Source organism: Plecotus auritus (genome assembly GCF_963455305.1).
Source record: "Plecotus auritus genome assembly, chromosome: X".
Lineage (NCBI taxonomy): Eukaryota > Metazoa > Chordata > Mammalia > Chiroptera > Vespertilionidae > Plecotus > Plecotus auritus.
In genome coordinates, this window is record NC_137784.1 from 47780111 (window position 1) to 47795434 (window position 15324).

Below are 15324 nucleotides of genomic sequence, written 5' to 3' on the forward strand. Positions count from 1 at the left end.
GAACAGAATGGACTGGTGAATATAATAGAATCAAGGAAATAGAAAGGGAGTGGACTGACAATTCTCAGGGGGAAAGGGGTGTGAGGGGTTCAGGAAGAGATTGGACAAAAATCTTACACCTATGGATGAAGACAGTGGCGGGGGGGGGGGTAAGGGCATGGGGTGGGGTGGGGAATCAGGTGGAGGGGAGCTATGGGGGGAAAAAAAGAGGAACACCTGTAATAATCTGAACAATAAAGATTTATTTTTTAAAAAAGATAAATAAATCCCAACAGAAATGGCTGCCACCACGGAGCGAGCAGAAGGCTACAAAGTTTCTATTGTAGAAGATAAATAAATCCAAGATACCAGGGCCTCCGCTTGGGTCGCTGGGGAGGGTGGCCTGCTTGCAAACCACCATAGGCTCCTCGCCCAGACCACTCCACACCCCAAGGGAACCCCCATTCTGTTCCGGGACTCCCTTCAGGGCAAACCAGCTGGCCCCCACCCATGCACCAGGCCTCTATCCTATCTAATCCTATCTAATAAAAGAATAATATGCAAACTGAGCGTCACTCCAACACACAAGATGGCTGCCCCCATGTGGTCAAAAATGACTGCCCCCATGTGGACACAAGGTGGCCACCTCAACATGGCCAGCAGGGGAGGGCAGTTGGGAGGGACCAGGCCTGCAAGGGAGGGCAGTTGAGGGTGATCAAGCCTGCATAGGAGGGCAGTTAGGGTTGACCAGGATGGCAGAGGAAGGAAGTTGGGGGCAACCGGGCCTGCAGGGAAAGGCAGTTTGGGGGGACCCAGGCCTGCAGGGAAGAGCAGTTGGGGGGACCAGGCCTGCAGGGGAGGGCAGTTAGGGGCAAACAGGCTGGCAGGGGAGCTGTTAGGCATCAATCAGGCTGGCAGGGGAGTGGTTAGTGGGTGACATGCTGGCAGGCAGAAGCGGTTAGGGGCAATCAGAAAGGCAGGCAGGCGAGCAGTTGGGAGCCAGCAGTCCTGGATTGTGAGAGGGATTTCTGACTGCCCATTGAGGCCCGATCCTAGTAGGATCAGCTCCCGCTCCCTCAGCTCCCGCTCCCTCAGATCGGGCCTCAACGGGCAGTCGGACATCCCTCCAGGGGTCCCAGATTGGAGAGGGTGCAGGCTGGGCTGAGGGACACCCCTCCCCCCGTGCATGAATTTCGTGCACCGGGCCTGTTGTATATATATAAACACCCAGGGTCCTGAATGTCCAAAATGCCAGAAGGCTCCACCGAATGCCAGGCTAGGGAGCTGAGGGAGCAGGAGCTGATCAGTGGCAGTGGTGACTGGCGAGAGGTGACTGGCAAGAGATGACTGGCACAAGGCTGAAAGACAGACCTCTGGGTCCCTACTCCTGGTCCTCAGACTCCAATCAATCAGCGTCCAATGGGGAAGAACTGGGGACTGGCTCCCTTAGTAGTCCTGCAGGTTCAATCTCAAGAGGACAGGCCAGGCACCAAGGGACCAACACTGCCATCAGGATCCTGACAGAACTGCTTGCCTCCTGGAATCTGGCCTTGGCCTTGGCCTCAGGCACTGTGGCTGCTTTCCCTCCCTAGATGCTCCACAGGAAGAAAGGATATTCAGCAGAGCCAGGGGCAACCAGAGGTGACTGCTCTCCCCATGCTTCCTCCAGGTCACTTGAGCCCGCCCTGCTCCAGATGAAGTGTGATCACTGCACACACAAGAAATGTAGTAAAAAAAATAAAAACCGATCACCAAGGGCCCGCCTCCACCAGCTCTCGGGAGCCTCTGAGCGCTGGGCACTGTGACTATTTTAGGGGCTTCAGGTGAGCGGTGGACACAGAGGGTCAGGAAACCTCCCTGGAGGTTGGGCATCGGTCTGATAGTGGATCCTTCTGTCCTGCAGTCTGCCAACAGCTGCCTCCGCGGAGAATGGGAGAACAAAGGGAGGGGGGCGGTTCTGCAAACTCCAGAGGGAATCCAGGGTCCCAGGTACTCTGCCCCGCACGCTGACATTTTTGGTTTCTCCCTGAATCAGAGGCGCTGCCTGAGAGACCCTGGGCGGGCACCTGGAGCAGCCATCTCTCCGCATTTGCCTGTTAGTCTTTGTGTCTGTCTCTGTGCCTATTAGGCTGTCCCCGATCTTGCCTTCTCTTCTAGGACTAAGCTTCTGGTATAGCGACAACCCGAGAACCCTCATCCCTTTCCTATGGCAGGATACTTGCCCCCCACAGGCTACACCCCTTCGGCCCCTCCTCCCTACCCTGTGACCGCTGGGTACCTGGAGCAGGTGCAGCATCCTGGGCCCAGACCTGCGCCAGTGCCTGCCCCTGCGCCCGGCTTCGCTCTCTTCCTGTTGCCCGGCCCCAGTGCCCTGGGGCCTGTTGCTGGGCCTGCTGCCCACCTCTTGCCACTGCCCAGGGTGCCTGCTGGCCTCGAATTCTTGGTGCTGACTGATCAGATTCTGATTCACCAGAGGGCTATGAGACTGGAAAAGCTCCTAGGCTGGGAGACAAGTAACCGGTACGAACTGCGCTCAGGGACTGCACAGCCCCTGGGTCAGGCAGCTGAAGAGAGCAACTGTTGTGCACGTCTGTGCTGCGGGGCCCGCCGGCCCCTTCGCGTCCCTCTGGTGAACTCCGGGGACCGAGAGATGGAAGTACAGTCGCCACCAGGCACCATCATTGGCCATGTGCTGCAGACCTGGCATCCCTTCCTCCCCAAGTTCTCCATTCAAGATGCCGATCGTCATACGATCCTGCGAGTGGTGAGGCCCTGCTGGACCTGTGGCTGTGGCACAGACAGCAACTTTGAGGTGAAGACTCTGGATGAGTCCCACAGAGTGGGCCACATCATCAAGCAGTGGTGGGGGAGGGCTGCTCCAAGAAGCCCTCACGGATGCAGATGACTTTGGCTTGCATTTCCCGCTGGATCTGGATGTGAGAGTGAAGGCTGTACTGCTGGTGTTGTAGTGTAACTCCCATCTTACAAAGGACGCCTCAAAAAAAGGTCGAATTATGGAGTCATTTATTAAAAGCCGGCGGCATACGAGGGAGCAAAAGCGCTCCAGACCTCGCAGCCCCGAACAGCTTGCCACTTCTGGCTTATATGCAGAATATCACAAAAGTATCAATTACATCTTTGGGTCTGGAATGAGGAACCTGTTTCGCGAAAAAGCATTTTTACAGAAGCAGAATTTGAGCAACTTAGTTATCTAAAGTATCTACGAATCACTGAATCAATGGAAACACATTATCTGGGACCACCTGGACAATTTAGAATAATTGTGCTGTCCAGATTCCGGGACCACTGACTCAACCGAAATTCAGTTATCTGTAGCTACTGAGACAATTTAGGATCACTATTTGTCCTGGGTCCCAGAGGAATGTGCTTCGATGACCAGTGAGATCACAATCAATGGGATATTCAAACTGCCATCAAGGGAGTATTCAATCATACATAAGTTCAGAAAATCAAAATAACTTTTAAATGAGTACAGAACCCAAAACAGCAAGGTTAAAATATTAAACAGCAATTTTTACCCATGTATGGTTGCTACCATACTTCACTGGGAGCCACATCCCTCATTGACTACATGTTCTTCGAGAAGCGAGGAGGCAGTGGGCCCTCTGCCATCACCAGTTAGACAGCATCTCAGAGTGAGGACCATCACCTCAGCCAGAACTCAAAATGGTCACCTGGCCTGGCCTGGTCCCTCCTCAGAGGCAGCCCTTTCCTCCATGTACACTGCAGAGGACAGACAGGGATGCCTAAGAGGCTGGGGCCATGGTGCCGCATCCCTACCCTACTCCCCTGGCCTCCTTCACCTGTGGCCCCCACAGAAGGGTATGTATGAGAGCCCTTCCCCTGATACCTCTCACCACTGTCTCCACCATCCCTCACCACACAGGCATATCAGCTTTCAAACTTGCCCTACTCACTTCCTCTCACCCCCTTCCAGGGCCTGGATGGGGCCTTTGGAATTCAGGGATCTGGGGGTTTACAACAGAGCTGGGGTGGGAAAGGGTAAACAGCACCAAAGATGGCTGATATGGCCACCCACCTCTGCCTCAACTTGACCAATTAGTTCAGCCTCAGAACGTAGCACTCAGAGGGGATCCCTAGTTCCCCAGCAATGGCTCTAGGGCAGGGGTGGGCAAACTTTTTGACTCAAGGGCCACAATGGGTTCTTAAACTGGACCGGAGGGCCGGAACAAAAGCATGGATGGAGTGTTTGTGTGAACTAATATAAATTCACAGTAAAGGAGCGGAGGGGAGAGCAAGAGAACCCTCCGCTCTTTCGGCTCCGCGGGCCGGCTAAAAAACAGCTGAACGGACCGGATCCGGCCCGCGGGCCGTAGTTTGCCCACGGCTGCTCTAGGGCCTCAGCCCCCGTACCAACCCCCTCTTCCCCTTGGCCCTCCCCACAGATGGTGCTTGCTGCAGCTCTGTGTGCCTTACTTAACCACCCCTTCCTTCCCTGTTCCTACAAAGGAGGTTGCATCTTTATATGTCATATTCATATAAACTTTGTAAAGTTTTTTTGGGGAAAAATGATGACCAAGAGAATGCCGCAGTTAACGCCCGCAGACCGACTCAGGAGAACAGAGAGAAGGGAGAATTCCATAAGTTGGCTGATGCCAAGCTATTTCTGATTGACTGCCTGGCATGTGACAGTTGTGTGGCCACAGAGGAAGGAGTCCAAGTTTCTCAGCAGTGGTAAGGACCAACGATCAGGCGGGCGGTAAGGAGCCAGGGTTTACAGACTGTGAGAGGGATTTCCAACTGTTGGCTTAGGCCCGTTCCCAAGCTGGCAAGCGGACATCCCCTGAGGGTCCCAGACTGCGAGAGGGTGCAGGCTGGGCTGAGAAACCGCCCCCAGTGCATGAATTTCATGCACTGGGCCTCTAGTCTTCAATAAATCAAGAAACCACAAGTGTTAGTGAGGATGTGGAGAAAAGGGGACCCTGGTACACTGCTGGTGGGAATGCAGACTGGTGCAGCCTCTGTGGAAAACAGTATGGAGTTTACTCAAAATATTAAAAATGGAACTGTCATTTGATCCAGTGATCCCACTTCTAGGAATATATCCTAAAAAACACAAAACACTTGTCAGAAAGAAGATATGCACCCCTATGTTCAGAGCAGCACAATTTACAATAGCTAAGATTTGGAAACAGCCTAAGTGCCCATCAGCAGATAAGTGGATATAAAGCCTGTGGTACATTTACACAATGGAATACTAAGCAGCAATAAAAAAGAATTCCTACCATTTGCAACGGCATAGATGGATCTGGAGAGTATTATGCTAAGTGAAATAAGCCAGTCAGAGAAAGATTAAGTATCACGTGATCTCACTCATTTGTGGATTCTAATGAGCCAAATAAACTGATGAACAAAAACATACCCAGAGACATAGAAGCATGAACAGACTGTTGAACCTCAGAGGGAAGGCAGGGGAGGGTGGGTGGCAGAGATCAACCAATGAACTTGTACGCATATATGCATAACCCGTGGGCACAGACAATGAGGTGGAGAGGGCCTTTCGGGGGGGGGGGGAGTACAGGAGTGGGCTAGAAGAGGTTAGTGGGGGAAAAAGGAGGACCTATGTAATTCTTTCAACAATAATGATTTTTTAAAAATAACAAAGCAATAAAAAAGAAAATAATGATAAAAAGAACAAAAGCTAAGTGGAGTTCATCTTGGCAGAGTTTAGTGCCTTCTCAGAGCTCCCTTTGGATTTTTGTCCTTATGTTGACTGAGGTTGCTTTGTATGCCAGTTCTGAGCCTCCTGGGAGGTACTTTGCTGCTAGCCACTTTCAGAAGCTGCCCACATTTGTTTCTCAGCAACCTGTTCAAAGCTTCAAGCGAACCTTTGTTTGTAGCTTCCTCTACAGGGCTTGGCTGCACACGAGATGTCCCAAGCTGCACTCTAAGACTGGTTTGTTAGCAGCACATGGCCCAGGGGAAAATCTGCAAACATCCCAATGTATCTTGGATTCTGCCTTTGCCTGCCTCCACTTGGCCAGCTGTCAGACTTAGTCACTTTTGAAAAAGCTGTTTCTGAAAAGGATTTTGGCAGAATGGTATATCTGGGTTTCCCATGAGGGGAAGATATTGTTCGGGTTTCAGTGAAGATGGTAGTTGTGTTCCCCCCCCCCCCCCCCCCCCCGTATAAGAGCCACATGTCTGAGTCTGTCCTGAAATATTTCCCTGACCTTGGCAGGGCAGAGCCCCTCCTAGGTAGTCCAGTGGAATCTACTTGAAACCCAGAGTTTCTATCAGTTCTTCTGTGAGTGGGAAGCACCAGTCAGGTTCCCAGGAAAGTGGGGGGAATGGCCCCATCCCAGAGCCAGTCACTAATGCCCCCTGACGCCGCCCAGTTGCATAGGCTTGGGAGGAATTGGGAAACTGAGACAGGAAAGTTAAAACCAGGCCAAACAGTGTGAGCAATTTGCAGCCAACTTGTAATTAACAAACCATTATCTTCCCCAGCCAAGGACACCAGAGCAAATGGTTAAAAAAAACACACACACAAAAAAAACACCTCCCTAACAGGGGAAAAGAGGAAAGGAAAGCAGAGAAACCAGCAGTCTCAAGGCTTGGCAAGATAAAGTTGCCAGGTGCTTTTCATGAACTCTGGGAAGGCCACAACAAAGTTTAAAAAAAGGGGCGGGGGGGGGGGGGACCATGAGAATTAATCTGTACCAAAATAGTCAGCAGAGGAATATTGAAGTGTATAGAAGGAAGGGTATATAATGCCTCAGACCATCACCCAACTTGCTCTTCAGATTAGCTGAGAGCCCATCTCTGCTTCATAAACCAGATGTATAGGTTTGCTTGCTTTGCTTTTGCTTTTATCAATAAAGGTGCATGCTTTAATTGCTTTAATAAATTGGCTTTTCACAACACAGTCAAGGTCTCTCGTATAAATTCATTTATATGAGAAGACAAAGATCGAGGTTGGGGACAGCCCTCTCCCACTAGCTCAGGGGGCTGTCCTGTCCAGGAACACCTCTCTGGTGTTGGTGAGAGGTGCCTATAACAATAGGACTAGTTGTATCCCAGAGGGTGATGTAATTGCCTTTCCAGAGGCTGCTGCTGCTGGGAGGGGCTTGCACCTCTCAGGAAAACTGGCTGCTGCAGTATAGTTTGGGGCCGTGGTCGGCAAACTGCGGCTTGCGAGCCACATGCGGCTCTTTGGCCCCTTGAGTGTGGCTCTTCCACAAAATACCACGGCCTGGGCAAGTCTATTTTGAAGAAGTGGCATTAGAAGAAGTTTAAGTTTAAAAAATTTGGCTCTCAAAAGAAATTTCAATCGTTGTACTGTTGATATTTGGCTCTGTTGACTAATGAGTTTGTTGACCACTGGTTTGAGGCAATGACTGAGCACAGGTCTCCTGTCTGCTGCTCTCCCACATCTTTGCCCAGTGCCTCCACCGCAGCCTATCCTCAGACACCTTCAGTCTGCACACGCCCTTCCTCCACTGAAGCCTCAGGTGAGTGGCTGTAAATGAAAATCCTGTGCTCTGATTTTTTTTAAGTAGCTTTGTCTTGTCCTGGCTGGTTTAGCTTAGTGAATAGAGCATCAGCCTGCTGACTGAAGGGTCCCGGGTTTGATTCCAGTCAAGGGCACATGCCTGGGTTGAGGGCTCAATCCCTAGTAGGGGGAGTGCAGGAGGCAGCCAATCAATGATTCTCTCCCATCATTGATGTACCTCTCTCTCCCTCTCCCTCCCTCTTTGAAATCAATCAATAAATAAAGTAGCTTTGTCTCTAACAGTCTCCTTCTCTCCCTGGTGGATAGAAGCCCTGCTCCCTTTCATGGCTGTATGTTATGTGGGTCACTGTTCTCTGCTCTGGTGCTTTGGGCTGAAGAGCCCAGCCCTGGGTCTGGGCCTCACTCCTCTCCTGGAATCCTCTCCCCCCTCCCCACTTCACCCCCACCAAGATATCCCTCCTCACCCTGGGCCCGCTGCCTATGGGAGCTGGGCCAGCCTCTAATGCTACTTCACCCTTCCTACCACTCTTTGTTGTGGCCTTCCCAGAGTTCAGTCTAGTAGTGGTATCTGCCCTTCCTTGTTAAAAGTCTCCTCTTCCGCTAGTCTTCAGTTGGTAATTCAGGGTGAATGTTCCCGAATTTATTTTTATTTGCTGCTTGGTTCTCAGAAGAGGTGCAAGAAAGATCCACTTACTCTGCTGCCATCTTGAAAACCACCCATCCTTTTCTTGAGGGGAACATTCATTGAACATTTATTCTCCTTTAAGCACCACGCTGAGTAATTTAACTTGATCATCTAATTTTATCCTCTCAAAAAGCTCATATAAAGTAGGTTCTCTTATAACCCCTACTTTTCAAATGAGAAAAAGGAAGCTTAAAAGTTGCCCAAGAATACACAGCTTGGAAGAACTCATATCCACCTCCAAAGGTTCTCACTCCAAAGCCCATTCTCCTAGCACTGTGCCATAGAGTGCTTTAATTATAGTTGTTTGTATAAAAATTTTAAAAACTCATACTAAGCTTTCATTATTTTTAACCTAATAAAACTTTAGCGATTTTAGTCAATTTTACTGCTTTACTTTCAGGGGAAAATATTTTGCAAATTCATAAATGAGCTGATTTATTTGCACGCTATACAAAATAATCATATCTTAATCCTTCTCATATATAATAATAACAAGTATTAGTTATCTACTGATGGACACTTGGGCTGCTTCCATATCTTGGCTATTATAATTAACGCTGCAAGTAACATAATGCTGCATATATAGTTAGGTCGCCTAAGGAGGAAAGCACGATGTCAGAATGGTTAGGTATTACAAATTTATTCGATCATCCGCACACCAGGTGGCTGAGCCTGGATGGCTCCAGCACCCCAGTGACGAGAGTCAGAGGTTTTTAAAGGACTTTTGGCAGGCTTTTTCTGGGCTGAGAATTCTCTGTGCAGATCCGGATTCTGGGAAGTCCAGAGGGGAGAGATAATGGTCTTAGCAAGTAGAATGTGGTCTAAGCAAGTGGAATGTCCATTATGAAATGCCTAAAGGTCAGTTCCCAGGGTAGGAGGTTTTAATTCAATTATTTGATCAGACCTAACATTCCAGCCTTTTTGTTTTATGGAATAGGGATGAAGGTCATACATATCTTCCGTAATTATTGCCTGCTGAGGTGGGACATTGAGATCACAGTGGGATGGACTTTCATAGTAGTGGGCTGGATGAGGGTTCACAGCAGCATGATTTCCCCAAGAGACTGGTTGGTGAAGTCTTGAAAGTGGTTCTATTGAATGACTTGGGAGGTAAAAGCTGGTCCTGAGGCTGCCACAGTGTCACTTGTCTGGTTTTGCTACTTTTCTGGGCCTGGAGCTAAAATAAAACTGAGGCCTAGATGTTATCTTTAGGGAGGAAAAGATCAGGGGTATAAGTTGCCTGACTAGTGATATGAAAGGGGAGGATCTTGTTTTCCCAGTTTTGCCCCTTGCTAGGCATCCAAAGCTTTCTTGTGGGTCCTGAGACAGGATTTCAAAATAGGATGAGCAGCGATTAGGCCCCCTATGCCAGTTCCAACCTCTGCTGTAATGCCAAGGGTTATTAGGAGAGGGATTATCTGAACTGCCCCTTTGTCGGATATGGTGGGTTACGGGGACAAGTAAAGACTGATTATTGGGGGCTCCATCTCCATTGGGTGAGAGAGACATGAGAGTACAGGTTCCTGTCCAGTTGGTGGGGAGACAGATGTATGTGTTCTCCCCATAGAGGAAGAAGAATCCTTGATCATGGAGACAAGATGAAAGGTATATAGAGAAGAGGTGGACTAAAGGGTATGAGATTCACTTTCCCGGTTCCACGCTACACGCTGAGAGGGTAGTTGCCATGGCACTAGGAATAAGGGGTAACAGATGAGTGGTTGAGATTTTATTGCAGTGAAAGTGGGAGGAAATGCTAGAATGGGCTGTTATCCAAGGGAAAAGAGAAAGGGAAGGAAAGGAGCAGTTGAAGCTATGGGCCTGGATGGTTGGATAAGAAGTAAAATGGACTGGCTGTAGGAAATAACCATTGGCTTCCAGGAAGACTTGATATTGAACCTGTTGGGACCAATGGCCGTTTGACAGATCTTTAGTTAACTGTGGTGTTGCAAGCTGATGATGGAAGATGGCCTTTTGTTATATTGCCCTGTGAACTTGTAAAGCATAAAGGGGCTTGGGCGATTAGTGGGGTGTGTACTCTGATAGGACCTGTGACCGGGAGGGAGGAAGGAGCTACCTTAGTAAGAAATAGAATTTAAGTATGGAAAAGAAGGGAGGCTTTATTTGCCTGGGCTGTAGGATAATTACCTGGAATGGTGTCTACCTTTTTGAGAAATATAGTTTTCTTTTCCTTTTTATAAGCTAGAGTGACTTTTGCCTGATTCCATCTCTTGATTAGTATAGGGGTGGTGGTATACACTGAAGAGGAGAGGGAAAGGCAGAGCCAGCAATTCCTGACTAAGGAGGGAATGGGTAAGGTTAAGTGTTCGTTCGAGATGACTGGAGGTGACAAAGTTCCTTATGGGTGTAGGAGAGGAGGGTTGGAATAGGATGAGAAGGAGAGCTAATTCCCACTTCCAGGGTCGGGATTGTCCAAAGAGGGGCGGGGGAGGGTATGTTTAGGATCTATAAAGAAGGAAATCTTGTCCCGTGGGTAATCGACGTCCCTTTGTAGAAGGCAGACCCATGGAAAGGTAAGAATCCTGATGCAAAGGGAGAGGGGGCAGTAGCTAGGACCTGGAGAATTTGTATTTGGAGAGGAGGTGGGCTTTCAGGGAAGTCAAGGTTATTAGGGTACATAGGGAGCACCTGCAGGAGCGCTCACTCATTCATCCTCTTCTTCTGGGCTGTGAGTAAGGCAGAGTCTTGTGGGCCCAATCTGGTGGCTGTAATATTAAGTGGACTCCAGCTCATGTGATGGGGTGTTCCTGGGATGGGTTTTAACCTGGAAAGGTGGAACCATGGGGTATGCCCTGATAGTTTAGCTGTTACAGAAGACTGGAGAAAAACCAAGCCACGCTTAGAGAAAGGGAGTTACATTTTAATTATGTGCAGGCCCCCCAACATGGAGGAAGCTTTTTCTATTTATACCTTTTCTAGCTCTTTGTTTCCCAAATTTGGAATGAGACTTCCGGGCCTTCTGAGAAAGAAGGTCTGCATGCTGGGAAGAGGCCATGAGACCATATCTCAAGGCCTGGCCTGGTGCCCACACTGACAACTCTGGCTGGGGCATAGTTTATGGCCTCTCTGGAATGGGAGTGGTCTCATTTTCCTTATTATTTAAGCAAGCAAGCGTTTACAGAAGCCAATATAGCAGGGTTAAAATTTTAAACAGCAGTTTTTATATAAGATGGATGCTTCATAGCTGCAATTGGGGCAGTAAGAGTACCTGATAAAGGCCTTGCCATCAGGGCTGTAAATTTTTGGATTTCAAAAATTTGATGGATTTCCTTTAGGAGGAGTAGGGGAGATGTCTCCTGTAAAAGCTGAGGGAAGACCTGATCAGCATGTTCTTCAGTAATTGTCAGATGAGATTTAAAATGGGGACATAGTCTCCAAGAGGGGTCTCTGGGGAAGGGAAGTTTCCTAATAAGAAAGGTCTTCCATACATGAGTTCAAAGGGACTAAGGAAGGAGAGTGCATGGGGGATTGCCCTGATGTACATAAAGGCTAGAGGTAGGAGAGTAGTTTAAGGTTCTTTAGTTTCAAGACTTAATTTAGTTAGGTGAAACTTATTTAAGAATTTGCCTTTTCTACTTTGCCTGAAGATTGGGGCTGGTAGGGAGATATAAGTTCCACTGGATATTCAGAGTGGAGGAGACATGTTGAGTTATTTGAGATCTGAAAGCAGGTCCATTTTCTGATTGTAATGAGGTGGGTCAGACATAGTGGGGAATGGTTTCTACCCACCCTGAGACAGTATCTATGAGGGTTAAAAGATATTTGGTTCTTTTAGTAGGGGGCATGTGAGTGAAGTCAACCAGCCAGTCTTGTCCAGGAATTTGGCCCCTTAACTGATGAGTGGGGAAAGAAGGAGGTCTGACTTAACCTGTCCTTAGAGAGATACTGAGTAACAAGTAGAACATGTTTTGGTGATATCTTGCAGTAGGGAGGCTAGACTAGGACATGTGATGAGGGGTTTTAGGAGTTGTAAAAGCGGCCTGTATCCTGTATGTAGGGAATTGTGAATAAATAACCTGTTAGATATCGTGGGCCTGTCCCTGGAAAAGGATATATTTTCCCTGAAATTTTAACCATGGATCTTCCTGAGTGGCCCCAAGAATTAATAGGGACTAAAGTTCCTTTGGAGTGTATTAAGGTGTTATAAGGGGTAAAGCTAAGAGCTGGGGAGATGGGGGCTTCCTCTGGGCCACTGCCTTGGCCTCCTGGTCTGCTTTGTTATTTCCCTGTATTATGGGATCATTCCTGACTTGGTGTCCTTTGAAGTGTATGACTTTTAAGAAGGCTAGAAAAGGGGAGATAGGTTCTTAAATACCAAGCAGGAAGACATCACTGATGCCCTGTTCTAATTTTGAGGCTTTCAATGATGTGTCAAGGACTGTGAATGAATGGTGGAAATAAAGAAAATCTAGGCTCAGATATAAGGACTTAAGCAACAGGAAAGAGCCTGAGTGGGGCTGTGCCGGAAACCAATTCCAGCATGTAATAATTACAAGAGTTCCGTCAAAAGGTTGATGGGACTTGGGTGGACTCAACAATGGCTGAGCCACATATGTAGTTTACCTGTTGGAAATGGCTAAACAGCACTTCCCACAAACCTGAATAGGATTGTTAACTGCCAGACAGCTCAGGACATTTTATTGCCACCTGTTGGCCAAACACCTCAACAGCTGTAGGCTATTCCCCAAACTGACAATGCTTCTATACCCTTTGAAACCCTACCCTTTGAAGTGTATTATCTCCACCTTGCCTTAGGACAAATTGTGTTAAATAAATAGCACGAGATCCTTAGACAAGGTGAGTCTTCAGTTCCTTTAGCTGAAGATCCTCTGACCCCCCAATGCCTTTCAAAATTATCTTTTGTCTCTGGACTCTTTAATCATCTACACGCAGCCCCTTTTCCAGAATGCTGAACCCTTTGTAAGGCTGGGAAAAGAACCTCGGCATTATGGTGACCCAACCTGGGGCTTAACCCTGGAAAAACAAACATTAATGGAAAGCTTCTGGAGAAAGAAGGATTTGCCTGAGCGGAAAACACCAGAATGGTGGTAAAGTTCACTGTGCATAGAGCCCATGTCAGCTTTGGAACACCACGGATCTGTAAGTGCTTGGGAAATACTTTGTGTTTAAGTCAGATTATTATGGGGAAAAATTTGGTCAAAAGGCAAAATTATAAAGAAATTGGAATATCTAAAGGTACTGTTTTAAATCAGGCTGAAAAAAGAGTGTTGTGGTCATCTTTAATGTGGTTTCTTGTTCAAATTAAAATCTTAGTTTGTATTTGGAATCTAAAATCTGTAATAATAAATGAAACCCGGCTGCTAAAACCGCCTCTGGTGCGGAGAAATTCAAAGGTGGCAGGAGAGGGCAGAGCTATAAGCTCTCCCGCAAGGAGATTCCACAATGTTTTGTTTAAAAATTATAGAAGAACTCGCAGGGAAATGCAAAATTTGGCAAAGGTCACCTTGGGTGCTAGTAATTACTTTGGAAAGTGAAAAAGGAAAAAAAATTAAAATCTGTCTTTGTCTATTAAGCATGAAAAGATATGCAGCCAGATCTGTTACTGACTCTTTCCCCCAAAGCAAGCAGGATGAGGAGGAAGGGAGACACGTGGAGATCCAATATGGACGCCCACTCTCCCAGTATGCTAATTTAAAGTCTCCTTTCTTACCATAAAAATTTAGAAATGTGTCTAGGATTTCTGTGCTCGTGGGGAGAGAACCTAGCTTAAAACAAAATGCGCACATGGTCTGATTTCAGATATTAGATAGTTTTTGGCTTGAATCTCTTTACAAGGGCTACAGAAATGAAAAACTCCAGAATTGGTTTTTTCATGCAAAAAGAAAGATGGCAGATTTGACCAAAAGAAAAAAATTCAGGCTAAGTTCTAGCAGAGAGATTGGCATTTCCATAATAAAGAGTAGCTTTAAAATGCTAATGAAGCGTGTTGAAACAACTTTAAGGCCTTCAAGAAAATCAGTAAATTATCTGTTACAAAAAATTTGCCAAAGAAAATGCTTTAAAATAATTATAATTGACTCTAGACTCTCAAAGAAATTGTTGAAATATAGATAAACTAGAGGCCCAGTGCACGAAATTCGTGCACAGGGGTGTGTGTCCCTCAGCCCAGCCTGCACCCTCTCCAATCTGGGACCCCTTGAGGGATGTCCGACTGCCCGTAAACGGGCGGTCCGACATCCCTCTCACAATCCAGGACTGCTGGCTCCCAACTGCTCCCCTGCCTACTTTCCTGATTGCCCCTAACTGCTTCTGCCTGCCAGACTGATCACCCACTAACCACTCCCCTGCCATCCTGATTGATGCCTAACTGCTCCCCTGCCAGCCTGTTTGCCCCTAACTGCCTTCCCCTGCAGGCCTGGTCACCCCTAACTGCCCTCCCTTGCAGGCCTGGTCACCCTTAACTGTCCTCCCTTGCAGGCCTGGTACCCCCCAACTGCTCTCCCCTGCAGACCTGAGTCCCCCCCAACTGCCCTCCCCTGCAGACCCAGTCACCCCCAACTTCCCTCCTCTGCCGGCCTGGTCACCCCTAACTGCCCTCCCCTGCAGGCTTGATCGCCCACAACTTCCCTCCCTTACAGGTCTGGTTCCTCCTAACTGCCCTCCCCTGCAGGCCTGGTCCCTCCCAACTGCCCTACCTTGCTGGCCATCTTGTGATGGCCATCTTGTGTCCACATGGGGGCAGGATCTTTGACCACATGGGGGCAGCCATCTTGTGTGTTGGAGTGATGGTCAGTTTGCATATTACTCTTTTATTAGATAGGATAGAGGCCTGGTGCATGGGTGGCGGCCAGCTGGTTTGCCCTGAAGGGTGTCTGGATCAGGGTGGGGGTTCCCTTGGGGCGTGGGGCGGCCTGGGCGAGGGGCTTGTGGTGGTTTGCAGGCCGGCCACGCCCCCCGGCAACCCAAGCGGAGGCCCTGGTATCTGGGGTTTATTTATCTTCTACAATTGAAACTTTGTAGCCTGGAGTGGAGCCAAGCCTTCTGCTTGCTCTGTGGCGGCAGCCATTTTTTGGGGATTTATATATCTTCTATAATTGAAACTTTGTAGCCTTAAGTGGAGGCCTGGGCCAGCCAGGGTGTGTGGAAAGCTTGGCTTCCTCCGTCGCCCGGGGCAACCCTAGCC

General features: G+C 48.3%; 1 pseudogene across 1 annotated transcript; it reads left to right on the forward strand.

The window, feature by feature from the left end:
• Positions 1-2185: 2185 nt before the first annotated feature.
• Positions 2186-3622, forward strand: LOC308239774 (phospholipid scramblase 3-like; annotated as a pseudogene). Its single transcript has 2 exons — positions 2186-2939; positions 3548-3622. The product of its transcript is annotated as a phospholipid scramblase 3-like (transcript).
• The last annotated feature ends 11702 nt before the right edge of the window (positions 3623-15324 follow it).